The following is a 15,796-nucleotide window of genomic DNA, read 5'->3' on the forward strand; positions in this document are numbered from 1 at the left end:
GTGGAATCCACTAGTTGAACACCTAGTCGGGCCAACCTATGCACATCACGAACCAACTCTTTATTTTCATCCCCTAAATGAGCCACACTACCCATCGACTATCCACTAAGAGCATCTGCTACAAAATTAGCTTTACCGAGGTGATAAAGGACACTTATGTCATAATCATTCAATAACTCATGCCACCTTATTTGGCGAAGATTCAAGTCCTTTTGAATAAACACTTATTTTAGACTCTTCTAATCGGTGAACACATCAATATGGGCCCATACAAATAATGCCTTCATATCTTTAAGGCAAAAATTACCGCTGCTAACTCAAGATCATGGGTAGGATATTTCTTCTCATGGACTTTAAGTTGCCTTGAAGCATAGGTAATAACCTTACCATTTTGCATAAGCACATATCCCAACCTAACTCTAGAGGCATAAGAATACACCACAAAACCATCCGGACATTTTGGTAAGGTCAACACCGGGGCAGAAGTAAGTCTATCTTACAATTCTTGGAAATTCTTCTCACAAGCTTCCGACCATACAAACTTAGCCTTCTTTAGAGTCAAAGGAGAAGCAATGGAATAAAATCCGTCAACAAACCATCTATAAGAACCAGCCAAACCCAAAAAGATTCTAATGTCAAAGTGAGGTGGAGGTCTAGGCCAACTATTGACCGCATCTGTCTTCTTAGGATCTACCTCAATACCCTTGCTTGACACATTATTACCAAGGAAAGCTACAGAACTTAACCAAAATTCACTCTTTCTAAACTTTGCAAAAAGTTGTTGGTCCTTAAGAACTTGCAACACAATTTTCAAATGGTTAACATGCTCATTTTCACTCCTTGAATAGAACAAAATATCATCGATAAACACATTTACAAATATATCAAGGTATTGTCAAAACACCCTATTCATCAAGCCCATAAATGCCGACGAAGCAATAATCAACCCAAACGACATAACCAAAAACTCATAATGACCAAACCGGGTTCAAAAAGATGTCTTTGGAATATCATCCCCTCTCACCCTCAATTGGTCATAACCCGTATGAAGATCAATCTTAGAGAAATTACAAGCCCCTTGAAGTTGGTCAAAATAAAGTCATCTATCCTTGGAAGAGGATATTTATTCTTGATGGTAACTTTATTCAATTGATGATAATCAATGCACATTTGGAGAGACCCATCTTTCTTTCTAACAAACAACACCGGAGCACCCCCTGTAGAGATACTCGGTTAGATAAAGCCCTTATCTAATAAATCTTTTAGTTGGTCTTTCAACTCTTTTAAGTCTACATGAACCATTCTATAAGGACAGATTGAGATAGGTTGTGTATCCTGTAAAAGGTCAATACCAAAATCTATTTCCCGCTCGGGAGGAATACCGGGTAAATCATCGGGGAAAACTTCTTCGAAATCATTAACTACTGGAACCGAGTCAAGAGAAGGGGTTTCAGAATTCACATCCCTCACCCTAACAAGATGGTATATATACCCTTTTGAGATCATCTTCCTAGCTTTAGGACAGGAGAGAAATTGACCTCTAAGGATAGAATGCCCCCCCTCCACTCTAGGATAGGAAAATTAGTAAATTGAAATCTAACCACCCGAGTCCTACAATTGATAGAGGAAACAAGATATCTCCTATTAACAAATCCATACCAAGAATCAAATCAAAGTTTAATATGTCAAGTTCTACCAAATCAACAAGGGTTACTCTATGGGATATGGAAACAAGACATCTACTATATACCCTCTTAGTTACTAAACACTCACCAATAAAAGTAGAGACTGAAAAAGGTTCTAAAAGAACTTCCGGGGAAACACCAAATCTCATCGCCACATAAGGCGTCACAAACAATAAAGTAGTACCAGGATATTGTAAGGCATACACATAAATAATAAAGACTTTTCACATACCAGTCACCACATCCGGGGAGCTCTCTTAGTCAGTTCAGGATTGAAGGGCATAAAAGTGGTTTTGCTCTGGGACATTGTTGTTTGAACCGCTTGGAGCAGCTTGCTTATCCTCTTTCCCCTTAACCTTGAGCATCAGGCAATCTCTCATCTTGTGGCTACTCTTCCTACTAGTAAAACATCCATCGGTGCCGGCTAAGAACTTCACATCGTATTTATTCCCACACTAGGCACGTGTAGATCTAGAAAAAAAAGAACCATCTCCATTTCCTCCTTGAATTTTAGGCTTAGACACCCTTTCCTTATGAAACTTTGCAGGAGCATTGTCCATTGGATCTTGACCGGAAAACCTTTGTCGAAATATTGGTCAACCTTGTCCATTGGATATTGAGTTGGAGAAATTCCCATCACTGGTTCTAGTCCTTCTTACCTCCTAATTATTCACCCTAAGTTTCGATTCCTCAATTTGTTGAGCATACACCATAAGCCTTGAGATATCCATGTCATGGAGGAACATTGTCGTCGGCACTCTTTTTCAACCAAGTTGGACACACCTGACATAAACCTACTCATCTTAGCCTTTGAGTCCACCACCATAGTTGGAGAATATTTGGAGAGTTAGGTTATATTTAGATCATACTCCTTAACACTCATACTTCCTTGACGAAGGTTGATGAACTCTTGTACCTTAGCCTCCCTCAAATTGAGGCGAGAAGAAACTATCAAGAATTGCCGATTTAAATGATTCCCATTCTACCGGGCCCACTCCTATGAGTCTGCCTCCCTTCCACTAATCATACCACAGTTGAGCCACATCTTGTAGTAGGTAGGTGGTTAACTCCATTTTCTCTTTCGAAGACATCCCCATAATATCAAGTACTCTATAAACCTTGTTATAAACCTTTGAGTATCCTCTTTCACTTTGGAGCCATGAAATTTTGGAGGGTTCATTCATGCAAAATACATCACCCTTGAAGCAGCTGAATTAACATTAGGATTCACCATAGCTACAGGTTCTCTATTGACTTGAGTCGTCATGGATGAGCCAACATTTGGATAGTAGACCTAAACTCCGCATGGGTCACATTCTCAACCAAAAGATCTATTAGAGCTTGATGAGCTTCAGGAGAAGCTCCTTGATTCACATTGTCATCCTCCATCCTTCTAGCATTTGCCCTTCGTGTATTCATATCCTGAAGTCACAAGAGAAATATTTGGAGTGGGAAATATTTTATAGTTAGACTCTAAGGCATAACTTAAGAGTAATGAAGAAGTGAAATTTCCTAAACATCCTGTAGCTTCTCATTCATAAGTGTGTCGCGCCTCACACTCATGAACAAGACTCAATTAGACATGGCTTATGAGTCATCATCCTAGAATCATTCTAAACCTCATGCTCTGATACCATGTTTGTCACGACCCAGGATACCCCCTAGATGTAACAAGGCACATAGAACCCTGAAAGGCTCCATGTAGGCCACTTAGCATATCATAGCATAAAGTACGAGAACAATAAAGAGTAAAACACATTTCAACTTTTTAAAGTGTTTCATAAAAGAAAGCGGAAGTCTATACTTTTCTCAATATAGTCATCTATTACAATACTTGAATGAAATAGGGCCTAGCCCATACAACATATCCCAAAAGAGAAACTACAAGAAAGAAACTAAAAACACGAAGTCCATCCTCGAAACCATGAGGACTCACCAACAAGCTCGGAATATACAAAAGTCCAAGCTTTAGCCACTAGAATGATCACCTCGAGAACCGGACCAGACACTTGGGAATAATGTAGGAAAAGTTGGGGTTAGCACAAAAATGCACTAAGTATGGTAGCCATGCATAAAACATTTCAAACATGTTAAAAGTGACATTTCATTTGAAAGCATGCAATTTGCCAAGTTTGAACAACATATAAGATAGTAGAAGTCATAAGTAATAATCATGGAAAACATAAGTCAAAATCATCTTAAAACCATTGAACTCATATACAAAGCCTCTTGAGTAACCATATTTCATTATTCATGTTCTTATTGTGGGAACAATAGCCTTAACCGACATAGAGACCATGTGAGCTAAAATATGATCACCTGGTGTCTCCCAAACTCAAAAAAGGTGTTCTACTTGCCTAAGATAGAACCATGAACTCATAGCTTAGGTGGATTCACTAGCTAGATAACCTATGGGGGAACATAGTTTATGTGATACAGAGATTGCTACTAGAAACTCGTACTAAACTATTGTAGAAGGTTTCCATCTCATGAGACATATATGGGAAGCCCGAACTCAACTAACGTAAAAGACTTTTCAATATCCACTCGGTGTTAAGCATAATTCCCACGGAATAGTTAATAAATCTTATTTAACTCATGTCTCATGGAAGAATGTCATTGATAATCAATCCAAGTTAGTTCATTAGGATAGCTCTTATTCATTAATTCAATTAGGTAAGAATAGCCTTTCAACCTAAGAATTATTTCTATATGAGAAAACCTTTCACATCATGGTTGTAAGTGTTTCATGAGAATAACGTTTCAACAACACAACAACACAATTAACATAGGCATTTTACTCTCAAATCACCCTTAAAGCAATTTCATATGTTTCATAAGATCATGCATAAACTCACACTTTGCCCTTGCAAGGTTCAAATCCATTATGAATCACCAAATTCAGAATTTAAGCATTAGATAAGGATTTCATCATAACTTCATGTAATTCTATCAATTCGTACATTAGATCATAAAAACTCTTCTATAACAATCAACAACCCAACCAATGAGATTACAATTTGGAGAAATATGGGGATTTTAATGGGTTCATAAGGGAATCATCATAAAAGCATTGAAAATCATCAATTCATGCATATTCATACATAATTAAACAATTAAAATCAGTAAATTAAAGAAACCATGGGGAATGAATAAAACCCTAGCTAATTGGGGGAATTCTACCATTTGAAATTTAGGATTTTGAGAGGGCTCCATGGGTGAAAGCTACCCATGGATGAAAACCACCACCCCTCAGTAATAATGCCCAAAGAAATTATTTTGGAAAAGCCTTTTTCTTGAAACCCTAGTTGATTCTCCTTCTTCTTCTAGTCCTAGAGAGAGAATTTATTTTGAGAGGATGAAGTTTTGGGAATTGATTTGGGTTTCCGAAATAATGAGATGAATGACTAAATGACTAAATTTAGTGGTCTAAAATCCATATATCGGTGGTGTAAATTAGGCTAAAACAACATGACTTATTATTAATTAAAATTGGAAAACCCTAAAGTGCCCTTAAACTTAACCACCAAACCAGCTGCCAGCCCCCATCAACTAGACCTCACTGACGGACCGTAGTTGGACCCATGGCTTGTGCTGGTGAACCGTGGTTTGGGGTTAAGAGAGCCTGATTTCAGGCTTGGACCTACGGCCCCCACCCATGGGGCATGGACCCACCCACGTGGCGTGGATCCTACCATGGTTCACTTTCTTTTGGTAGTTTCCAGGGTCCTCCTCGAGGGCCCATGGTTGGTCCTTGAGCGGTCATACCTTGACGTTCTAACACAAAACCCTCTATTTTTAGGTACAGGGAGTTACATCTAAGACTCTAACCCTCACGTGAAGCTCTTGTTTAGCCTACTGATTTTTAGAGTTTTACACTGCCATTAACAAATGTCTAAGCAGGGTCGGCTCAGGACCAAGTTTTGGCAATAGGTGCCAGTTGTGCCCCTTGAGTTGGGGCGTGACACAAACAATCAAAACTTTATAGGATATGTTGAGAGCTTACGTCATTGATTTCAAGGGGAGTTGGCATGATCACTTGCCATTGATAGGGTTCGCTTATAATAATAGTATTGGTATGTCCCCCTTTAAGTCTCTTTATGGTAAGAGGTGTAGTTCTCTTATAGGGTGATTTGAGGTGGGTGAGGTTTCCTTTATTACACCCGAATTACTTCATGAGACTATGGAGAAGGTATGGCTCATTAGAGAGAGTTTGAGGACGGCGCAAAGCCGACAAAAGTGCTATGCCGATGTTAGAAAGAGACACCTTGAGTTTGAATTATTGATTAGGTCTATTTTAAGATCTTACCACTAAATGGTGTGCTGAAATTTGGGAATAGAGGGAAACATAGTCCCCGATATGTAGGCCCATATAGAATATTGAGACGGGTTGGTAAGGTTGCTTATGAACTTGACTTTGCCAAATGATTTGGCAATGGTTCATCTGGTGTTCCATGTCTCTATGCTTAAAAAGTTTGTTGGATATTCGACATCCATAGTTCCTCTAGAAGGCTTGGGGGTTGATGAAGCTCTCTCTTATAAATAAATTCTGGTTAAGATTCTAGATCAGCAAGTTAAGAGATTGAGAAACAAGGAAGTTTCTTCCATGAAGGCATTGTGGAGAAACCACTCTGTTGGGGGTGCTACTTGGGAGGCTGAGGCTGATATGAAGTCTCGATATCCTTATCTCTTTCCTTCTACTCTATCTTGAGGTAATGAGGTTCCTCTTATGTTTTTTTATGATTTGAAGTCAGGTGTGTTTTTGATGTCCCCGTGATTTCCTTATGTTATGCATTTTAATGAAAACTTGGGATTTGAAAGAAAATGAGTTTATGTGATTGATTTTCCTTATGTTGTAGTGCATCAAAGATGAGTTGCATATAGACTTCATGAGATGAGTTGATGAACATGTTTTAGATATGCTTTTTGAGATTGAATTGGAGAAGGTAGTTGCTCCTTGAATATAAGGTAGGTGCCACCCACGCCCGACCACTCACGGCTTGTCGACTGAGCCATGGACCGTAGGGAGGGTCCGTGGTTGGCCACTCTCAGCCGAGACTCCAACCTCCAAACCACGGCCTGACAACCAGACCGTTGCTTAGATCATGGTCAGTGGTCCTGGGTCCGTAGGTCGAGGTCTAAAAAACCCAAGTTTCTGAGTATGAACCACAACCGACCAGGATGGATTGTAGGTCGATCCACGGTCCATCTGTCAAGGTCTGTCGATCATGGGATGGGAGTTATTTTTAGGGGCACTAGGATTTTTTCTGGTTTTAATTAAATCAATGTGGTTTCGTTTTGCCCAAGTCTACAACACCTATATACGTCTTTCTAACCACCAAAAGCCCTAATTCAAGTCATTCTCTCAAATCCCAAAAGAATTCCCGAAACTCCTCTCAAATATTGTCTCTCTAGAAGTTGGAACAAAAAGGAAGAAATTGAAACTAGTTCACATTCAAGTCTCCAATTTTCAAGCTTGTGAGGGTTTTGTAATCAAGTTGTGATGTCTTTTAATCCATGGTATCCTTCCTCCCATGGAGTCCCTTTATATTCCCCAATTTGTGAAGTCTAAATCCCCAATTCTAATTAGGGTTTCTTCCCAATGTTGTGGGTTATGATGAATGTTGATCCAACTGAGTGAATTATGGTTGTTTATGATTGAATTGATATGAATACATGTTTTTAGGATGAAATTACATATAACCATGCATATTCTAGAATTCTAACCTGGAATTGATATAGTTAGGTCAATACCATGAAGGGAAATTTTGTGGGTTTAGATATATCCTTATAGGATTGATGAACTATGATTAGAATAGCTTGAGAATAAATCTTAGATGATTATCATGAAATCTAGTGCTTTTAAAGTAAAGCTTATGATAGGAATTGTTGGTAATTGAAGTCATTGTTGTGGAAGGGATACTTCCCATATAAATGTATGAATGTGAAAGGCTTTCTCACATGAATGATTCTTGGTTGAAAGGATTGCTCACCTAAAATGAATCTAGACTAAAAGACTATGTGATTTATGAGGCTAGAGGTGACTACCCATGACTTCCATATGAAAGGATATGAGGAGATTTTCCCATACTCCTTCGAATTGTACAAAAGGTGAGTCCCCACGTTCATATTATGATTAATGGACATGGAGGCGAGTACCCATGCTCCTTATGAAATTATGTGGAGTCGATTACCTATGTCATATGATGTGATTATGGAGGCAAGTACCCATAATCTTTAAGTAAGGAAGGAAAGAGGTGAATGCCCATTATCGTTTATAAGCTAGGCAAGGAGGCGAATCCCCATGTCTTTAAAAGTAAGTATGAATTATGTGAACTATGATATAAACAATGAATAGCTTGGATTGTTGCTATAGATGCCTTCCATGAGGTAAGCTTTACTATAGGCGAATGACCTAAGTTTTGACTAAGGATGAGTAAGGTTGCTTTAGAAGTATACCCTTCTTATTATAATGATGATTTATGTGCATTGATTATGCTTATAGTTTGTATTGACTAACCATTATGTTTATGTTCTTTATGCTAGATATCATATTGAGTACATGATTGTACTAACGCATACTCTTTCCTACATTCTTAACAAATGTAGTGCCGAGCAACATAGATTGTCACACTAATGGCTAGCTTTATTGTTGATCAAGAAAGTCAAAATTTGGTGACTCCTCATTGTATTCGAGGATGTGATCACCACTTTCTTTTATGTTCTTTCATTTTATCTCTTGGATTATTGTATGGGTTGTGTCCGAAGACTTTATTCATGTTTGTTAGATGGTTTGAGACAATTGTATTAGACTTCCGCTTCGCTTTACAAAGACTATGATTCTTTTGAAATGTTTTAAATTTCTGCACCTTTTCTATTACTTTATGTTATGATATGCTAAGTGGCTTGTATGGGGCCTCTCGGGGTCTTATACGCATTGTTACATCTAGGAGGCACCCTTGGCTCGTGACAAACTTGGTAATCAGAACACAATGTTTAGAATGGTTCTAGGACGTCTAAAACAGCGTCAAGTAGAGTCTTGTTCATAAGTGTGAAGCGCACCACATTAATGAATGAAAGGCTACTAGATGTTTAGGAACCTTCACTTCTTAATTTCTCTAAGTTGTGCCATGGAGTTTAACTCTATTAGGTCTTTCTTCTAATCCTTACCCGATGGTTTTCAAGATATGACTACTATAGGGGATAATGCTAGAAGGACTGAGGGAAACAATGTGGGGCAAGAAATTCCTCCCCAAACTCCTCCTCAAGCTCCGATTGATCATATAGCTGAGAATGTAACCAATGCTGAGTTTAGGATGACTTTCCAACTGTTAGCTTAAGTCGTGATGGCCCAAGCCAATAGAGAGGTGGTTGCTCCCGTGTACCCAAATGTGGGTACGGGGGCGGCAAGAGTGAGGTACTTTACAAGGATGAACCCTCCAGATTTTATGGCTCCAAAGTTGAGGAAGATCCTCAAGAGTTTATCGATGAGGTCTATAAGATACTTGCTATCATGGGAGTGACTCCGCTAGAGAAGGCGAAATTGGCCGCTTATCAACTCAAAGGGGTTGTTTAGATTTGGTTCAATCAACGAAAAGAGCCAAGGCCGGAAGGAGCGGGTCCAAAGATTGGAAAGGTTCAAAAATGCTTTTCTTGATAGCTTCTTACCTCTAGAGATGAGAGAGGCCAAGGTTCTTGAGTTCATCAACCTTTGGCAAGAAAATATTAGTGTAAGGGAGTATTCTTTGAGGTTCACTCAACTATCTAAATAGGCTCTTTCTATTGTGGCAGATCGTAAGACCAAGATGAATAAGTTTATGTCAGGTGTATCCGACTTGGTTATCAAAGAAAGCTTAACCGCTATGCTTTTCCATGAAATGGACATTTCTCGTCTTATGGTGCATTCTTATAATGACCCATAAAATGAATAAGTGAAACTAGTGTAACGACCCTAAAAAAATGAACTAGTGAATCTAGAGCCTAACGTTTGTGCATTTGAGTTTGGTGTGAGGTGTGATGGTGTTTAATCTTGTCTCGAGTCTTGCTTGAGGGGTTTAGGGTTCAAACATCAAGGTACGACTCCGCATGGACCACCCTAGGGGTCCTTGAGGAGAACCCTAAGTCTAACCCCAAGACACTAATGAACCATAAAGTTTGGCAAAAATAGAGTGAGCTACGGAAGGGGTCCATGCCCCGTAGGTCCATCCATTCCCCATGGATGGCCTCCATAGGTCAAGGGCCCCCAAAACAGGCCACAGCCACGAAACACAAACGGACAGTACGGGCCCGTCAACCCATCCATGGTCTGTGGATAGGGGTCTCGTGAATGAAACTTGCAACCTAGTTTGGGCTCAGCAAGTCTAGGGGTGAATTGGTAAATTCACCCCAAGTCCTAATAAGTTGGGGGATGGTTATTTTATGTTTATTAAGTTATTTTAAGAGTACTAAAAGTGTTAAACTCTATTTTACGTTCTATTATTTCAAAACCCCAACTACAAACTTCCCTTCCCCTCTCAAAGATCTCTCTCTAGAACCCCCATAGAAGGCGAAGACTCTAAGCTTCCAAGGCCAATTTATTCAAGGTTTTCAAAGGGTTTTCGTGGGAAGAAATAGAAAGGTATGGTAGTCTTGATCCTTGTCTAATTTTCCATTGAAGGAGCCAATTCAAAGAAAATTTCAAATCATGAAAATCTAGGTTTTCAATCAATCTCATGGGTTCTTTCATCAAATGTTTTCAAATGGTTTCTAATGGAAAATTATGATTTTATTGGTGTTTAATTGGTGATTTATGATGGCAATACTCTATTAACCCATGATTTCTCTCAATTCCTAAATTGTTCCTTTTGGAGTGGGTTTGTTGATCATGAATGAATGTTGATGGATTATACCTAAATTGATTTAGATTGTTGAATTGAATCACTATTCATGCCTAATTGTATTAATTAAAGGAGTTGTTGGTGACTTATGATCATGGCCTTGAAAGGGAAAGTGTGGACCTAATGTGAAGCACCGAGAGGATATGGTTTGAGGTGGGTGCTCATCCATGAGTTGAGGCGGGGTACTTAGTAGCAATCTCGTGAGACGGATGCTCAACCGTGAGTTGAGGCAGGGTATCTAGTAGCAATCTCCCTATTACATAACTATGTGCCCACAGAGGTCTAGCTAGTGGATCTACTTAAGGCTAAACAAACGATGGTCCTACCTTAGGCAAGTAGGAATACCATTATCTAGTGAGGGTGACATCGGGATTCCATGTCAAGATCACATGGTCTATATCGGTTAAGGCTTACCCCTACAATAATGTTAATAAACTATGGCTTCTTAAGGATATACTACTTAGTATGGGTGGTGGTATGGGATGCCATCTATGCATTGCACAAGTCGGCACTTGAGAGGAGTCATGGTGTGTTCCTTATAATGTTAATATAATAAATGGACTCTTATGATCATGTTAATGAATAATGTTGATCTTATGTCTTAATGAATAAAGGTGTTCTTAATGATGTTAATGAATGAGTGACTTAGATGTTTATATGTGTAATGTCAGAATGCATGCTATTTTTTGATTGTATATATGAGTACTTCCTTGTTATGACTTGTTGAGTATGAATGTGCCTAGATTATGGTGACATCAAAGGAGAACTTAGTGTGAGTAGTAGTATGGGATGCTACTTGCACATTTCACAAGTGTGACTTAGAGTTATCTTAGGTGATGGTCCTTATGTGATGAATATGTCTTATGTAATGTTGTGCCTCTTATGTGTGACTATTGTGTAAGGATGGAAAGGTTGTATGATGAGTTCACCTTTGGTGACCTTAGGGTGATGCTTAGGTGTGGATGGTGGTATGGGACGCTATCCATACATTGCACAAAGTGTTGCTTGACGGTTGCTTGACGTGAAGGGTTAAAGGTAAAGGAAATGGGTTATACGTGGAGTATGTTCTAGTGTGAATAATGACTTGTAAGTTTGTTCTGAATGAGTATTATGACTCTTATACTTGTGTTTCATGAAGTTTCATCAAAATGGTATTTAAGCATGATTTCCAAACAAAATATCCGTTTTAAGCATGTTTTTGCATGTCTATCATACTTAGTACTTAACTGTGCTATCCCATTCTTCTTCTATGTTTTTACAAGTGTAGGTTCCGGCTATTGATTGGACTCTGTAGTGAAGCTTCGATTAGAGCTCTCCAAGATTTTTTGGTATGCCCTCATAGATCGAGGACACGGAGTTTTCATGTTTCTAGACTATTGTTCAGACTTCAATTGTAAAGGGCTGTGACCCTATCTTGTTTGAAGTTTTGTCTAAGATGGCCATGTGAGACTTTATTATTCCGCTGCTTTATAAATAAGTTTTCGATTGTTGGTTTATTAAGAAAAGTTTTAATTCAGTGCTATTTTTATTACCTATGCGATGAATGATTGTTATGAGGCTTGTATTAGACCCCTTCGGGGTCAAGTACACCGTGTCGCTTTCGGGGTATAGTCTTGGGTTGTGACAAATATGGTATCAGAGCACAAGGTTTTGAGTGTGGTTTTAGGGTCGATGTCTCACAAGCCACGTCTAGTAGAGTCTTGTTCATCGGTGTGAGTTGCGACACATCTATGAGCGAGAGGCTATAGGACGTTAAAAAGTTCTACTTCTTTCATATTCTTGAAGTGGAACCTTACAGTTTAGCTCTATAGGTGTTCTCTTCCTAATCCTTCTCTTTTGTTTATAGGAATATGAATACACGAAGGGCTAATACAAGAAGGGAACATGAGGATAATATGAATGAGGAGGTTCCCCCTCAAGTTCCTCAAGACCCTCAAGCTCTTAATGATGAAGGGGTGGGAGATAAGGGCTTCCTTCAAAACTTTGACCCAACTCATGACGGTCCAAACTCAAGCCGTCACCACTCAAGCTCAAGACTTAATGGCCCAGCCTAATCGAGAGGTTGGACCCCATGTAAACCCCAATGCAAGCACACCCGCTTAAAGAATTAGGGATTTAACAAGGATGAATCTCCCTACCTTCCATGGCTCTAAAGTGGATGAAGACCCACAAGGTTTTATAGATGAAGTTTTTAAGGTGGTGGATGCCACGGGAATTTCTAGGGAAAAGGCAGAACTTGTTGCCTACCAACTGAAAGACGTAGTTCAAGTGTGGTTTGAGCAATGGAGGGATGAGAGACCCGTGAGAGCGGGCCCGGTGGATTGGGGATCGTTTAAGACGGCCTTTCTTGATAGATTTTTCCCCTTAGAGTTGAGGGGACAAAAGTTGGTGGAATTCATGAACCTCCGTCAAAGGGGTATGAGTGTGAAGGAGTACTCTCTTAAATTCACCCACCAATCCAAATATTCTCTAACCTTGTTGGCAAATTTAAGGGCTAGGAAGAATAAGTTTGTAATGTGGGTGTCCGATTTGGTTAAGGAAAAATGTCGTACGGCAATGCTCCATCATGATACAGATATCTCTAGGCTCATGATATACGCTCAACAAATTGAAGAGACAAAGCTTAGGAAAATTAATAGGGAGGAAAAAAGGGCTAGACCCGATGAACAAAGTCAACCTAGGTCCAAAAAGAGGTACTACAACCAAGATTCTCCTATGGTCAACAATGATACGATGTCTAACCCTAAACCTCAAGGAGGGAATGAAGGTGGTTCTTCTTTTGAGAGGCCTAGATGTGAGAAGCAACATTTGGGTAAGTGTCTTGCCAGCAAGGATGGGTGCTTTGGGTGTGGAAAGAAGGTATATAGGATGAGAGATTGCCCAACACTTTCGGCAAAAGGGAGAGAGGCCAAACAATCTTCTCTTAATAGTCCGTATCCTAATGCTCCAAAGAGAAACCATTTCTATGTGCTTCAAGCCAAAGAGGGCGAAAGAGGGAAACCAGATGAAGGTACCAATAAGTTATAGTTCTCTTTTTGTGTGTGATTAGGTTCCTATGTGTGTTTTCCCTTAAGTGGGGGATAGTATGTTGAATAGTAGGTTGTGGTTAGTTTTGATATCCTTATCTATTTTCTTCTATTCCTCTTCAAGTTTGAGACCAAGAGGTCCTTGCAGTTTGTTTCATGTTTTGGAGTCATGTGTGATATTGTATTCCCATGATCTCTTTATGATATGCATGTCCTATTTGAATACTCGTTTAAATGAGACAAAAATGAATTTTCATGATTTATGTTCCTCATGTTAATGTGCATTTGGTATATGTTGTCGATACGCTTCATGGGGTGAATTGTTGAACATGCCTAATTTTGCTTTTGAGAATAATGGCATAATGTGCTTAATGATGTTGTGATGAGCATGATGTGAGTTGGAGAAGGTAATGCCTCCAATGTAATGAGAAATGTTGAAGTTTTGATGCATAATGAATTTGTAGAAGTACTTCCTACTTTCCTGAATTGCATGAAGTTTGTTTGAACTTATTGATATGGAGTTGATGTTTCCTCCAAGTTGTGTTCATTGTTTATAATGTTGCATGCATGATTGTTGGCTGCTAGTCTTGAATCGTTAACCCCTTAATGTGGTTTAAGTGTCATTCGAGGACGAATGTTCCTAATTGGGGGGTAATGTAACGACCCTAAAAAAATGAACTAGTGAAACTAGAGCCTAACGTGTGTGCGTTTGAGTTTAGTGTGAGGTGTGATGGTGTTTGATGTTGTCCCAAGTCTTGGTTGAGGGGTTTAGGGGTCAAACGTCAAGGTACGACTCCCCATGGACCACCCTATGGGTCCTTGAAGAAGACCCTAAGTCTAACCCTAAGACCACAATGAACCATGAAGTTTGGCCAAAATGGGGTGACCTACGAAAGGGGTTTACGGCCCGTAAGTCCATCCACTCCCCATGGATGGCCTGTGTAGGTCAAGGGCCACCAAAATAGGCCACAACCACGAACCACGAAGGGACAGTACGGGCCCGTCAACACATTGTGGTGAGTATTGATATCCTTATTCTTTTCTTGTATTCCTTTTCAAGCTTGAGACCAAGAGTTCCTTGAAGCTTGTTTCATGTTTTGGAGTCATGTGTGATATTGTATTCCCATGGTCTCCTTATGTTATGCATGTCCTATTTGAATACTTGCTTAAATGAGACAAAAATGAATTTTCATGATTTATGTTCCTCATGTTCATGTGCATTTGGTATAAGTTGTCGATATGCTTCATGGGGTGAATTGTTGAACATGCCTAATTGTGCTTTTGAGAGTAATGACATAATGTGCTTAATGATGTTGTGATGAGCATGATGTTAGTTGGAGAAGGTAATGCCTCCAATGTAATGAGAAATGTTGAAGTTTTGATGCATAATGAGTTTGTAGAAGTAGTTCCTACTTTCCTGAATTGCATGAAGTTGATGGTTCCTCCAAGTTGTGTTCAATGTTTATAATGTTGCATGCATGATTGTTGGCTGCTAGTCTTGAGTCGTTAACCCCTTAATGTGTTTTAAGTGTCATTCGAGGACAAATGTTCCTAAGTGGGGGGTAATGTAACGACCCTAAAAAAATGAACTAGTGAAACTAGAGCCTAACGTGTGTGCGTTTGAGTTTAGTGTGAGGTGTGATGGTGTTTGATGTTGTCCCAAGTCTTGGTTGAGGGGTTTAGGGGTCAAACGTCAAGGTACGACTCCCCATGGACCACCCTATGGGTCCTTGAGGTAGACCCTAAGTCTAACCTTAAGACCACAATGAACCATGAAGTTTGGCCAAAATGGGGTGACCTACGAAAGGGGTTTACGGCCCGTAGGTCCATCCACTCCCCATGGTTGGCCTCTGTAGGTCAAGGGCCACAAAAACAGGCCACAACCACAAACCACGAAGGGACAGTACGGGCCCGTCAACACATTGTGGTGAGTATTGATATCCTTATCTCTTTTCTTCTATTCATATTCAAGCTTGAGACCAAGAGTTCCTTGAAGCTTGTTTCATGTTTTGGAGTCAGGTGTGATATTGTATTCCCATGGTCTCCTTATGTTACGCATGTCCTATTTGAATACTTGTTTAAATGAGACAAAAATGAATTTTCATGATTTATGTTCCTCATGTTAATGTGCATTAGGTATAAGTTGTCGATACGCTTCATGGGGTAAATTGTTGAACATGCCTAATTTTGCTTTTGAGAGTAATGGCAT

This window comes from Solanum tuberosum, unplaced genomic scaffold (genome assembly GCF_000226075.1).
Source record: "Solanum tuberosum cultivar DM 1-3 516 R44 unplaced genomic scaffold, SolTub_3.0 scf00023, whole genome shotgun sequence".
Taxonomy (NCBI): domain Eukaryota; kingdom Viridiplantae; phylum Streptophyta; class Magnoliopsida; order Solanales; family Solanaceae; genus Solanum; species Solanum tuberosum.